We start from the raw sequence: 1,996 nt of genomic DNA on the forward strand, positions 1-1,996 counted from the left end.
TTGTCTAGGTGAGTTTCCAACATAGTTGGCTTGCTCCCAGTCACCTTCTTCTCCTATATTCACTCCTTCTTGAGCTGGTAATGAAGTGATGACTGCTACAACTTGCTTTTCCTCCACCTTCTTAGTAAGATCTTCTAGCTGCTTGGTGATCATCTTATTTTGAGCTAGCAATGCATCCATGTGGTTCAGCTCCATTACTCCTCTAGTGTTACTTCTTTCAGAGGCATATAAGTAGTCATTCTCAGCAACTGTTTCAATGACATCTATGGCTTCTTCAATGGTTTTCTTCTTGTTTAGAGAGTCTCCTGATGAATGATCTATGGCCTTCTTTGACTCGTAGGAAAGACCTTCATAGAAGATGTGAAGTTGAACCCATTTATTGAACATATCTGGTGGGCATCTTCTTGTTAAGTCCTTGAATCTCTCCCATGCTTCATAGAGAGTCTCACCATCTTGCTGCCTGAAAGTCTGCACCTCAGCTCTCAGCCTGTTGATTCTTTGAGGAGGGTAGAATCTTGCCAAAAATTTGTTCACCACATCTTCCCAATTTGTTAAGCTCTCCTTTGGGAAGGATTCAAGCCATTTGGATGCCTTGTCCCTGAGTGAAAAAGGGAACAAGAGCAGCCTATAGACATTCGAGTGGACTCCATTAGACTTCACAGTGTCACAAATTCTCAGGAAGGTGGTTAGGTGTTGATTGGGGTCTTCTTGAGCAGTTCCTCCAAATGAACAATTGTTCTGAACAAGGGTGATGAGCTGGGGTTTTAGTTCAAAGTTGTTGGCATGTATGGTGGGCTTCTGAATGCTACTTCCACAGTTTCCTGGATTTGGATTGATGTAGGAGCCTAGAACTCTCCTCTCTTGCCTAGCACGGTTTGCAGGGCCTTCTTTAGCATGGTTGTGAGCTTCTTCTTCATGATTGTTTTCCAAATTCTCTTCCATGTTGGGTTTAAAGTACTCTTCCTCTTCCTCAGTACCAACAATTCCTTTCCCTCTTGCTTCCCTCCTTAGTCTCCAGAGGGTCCTTTCAGGTTCTGAATCGAAGGAAGTTGAAGCTCCCTCTCTTTTCCTTGTCATACAACTAACAAAACACACAGCAACAGATAAAATGAAGAGATTATTCTTTTTAGAGTAATTGTTAGTGTGAGTGATGCAAATTATCAAATAGTTAGTGGGTTAGTGAGCAGAATTGTAATTAACAAAGAAAGAAAGAAAAACAAAAAGGGTGAAGGGGATGAAGAAGAAACTAAACAAACTGAAGGAAATTGGCTGAATCAAATAAACAAATAAAGAAAAAGAAAAATGCTCAATCTAGTAAACTTTCAACTTAATCATTGTTGATTCAAAATCAATCCCCGGCAACAGCGCCATAAACTTGATGCATGAAAACTTGTTTCTCAACAAATTTCCCTTCGGCAAGTATACCGAATTGTTTTCAAGTAAAAGCTCACAATAGAGTGAGGTCGAATCCCACAAGGATTGATTGGTCAAGCAATTTTAATTGGAAGATTATGCTAGTTGAGCTAAGCAGGATGTAATTGATAATTGCAGAAAAATTAAATGGTAGGAAAGTAAATAACAGAAAATAAAGTGCAGAATCTTAAATGGGGATTTGGGGCAATGAGCATGAAAATAAATGACAGAAAGTAAAGAGAATAGGTGAGATCAGAAATGGGGAAATCATTTGGTTCAGGAGATGTTGCATTCTCCGGATCAAATTCATTCTCATCTCTTCCTCAATCAATGCATTCATTGATCTCCTTGGCAATCTTAAGTGATTGGATCCCAATTCCTTGGCAATTCAGTCTCTCTAAGCTTGAACAATTGCCCAATTCCTTGATTTAATTGCTCATGGGAAGAGATGAAGTGTAGTCACTGATTATACCACATGTATTTCCAAATCAAAGTGTTGGGAGGATTACATGTCACTATATCCGCCCAAACCCCAATTTGGTCCAACATGAGAAAGTATTTCTAGCATGATCTCCTCATCCCT

General features: G+C 39.6%; 1 non-coding gene across 1 annotated transcript; it reads left to right on the plus strand.

The window, feature by feature from the left end:
- Window positions 1–382: 382 nt before the first annotated feature.
- On the plus strand, window positions 383–489 carry LOC112798636 (small nucleolar RNA R71). The gene has a single exon (XR_003200239.1). It is a non-coding gene; the product is annotated as a small nucleolar RNA R71 (small nucleolar RNA).
- The last annotated feature ends 1,507 nt before the right edge of the window (window positions 490–1,996 follow it).

This window comes from Arachis hypogaea, chromosome 4 (genome assembly GCF_003086295.3).
Source record: "Arachis hypogaea cultivar Tifrunner chromosome 4, arahy.Tifrunner.gnm2.J5K5, whole genome shotgun sequence".
Taxonomy (NCBI): Eukaryota; Viridiplantae; Streptophyta; class Magnoliopsida; order Fabales; family Fabaceae; genus Arachis; species Arachis hypogaea.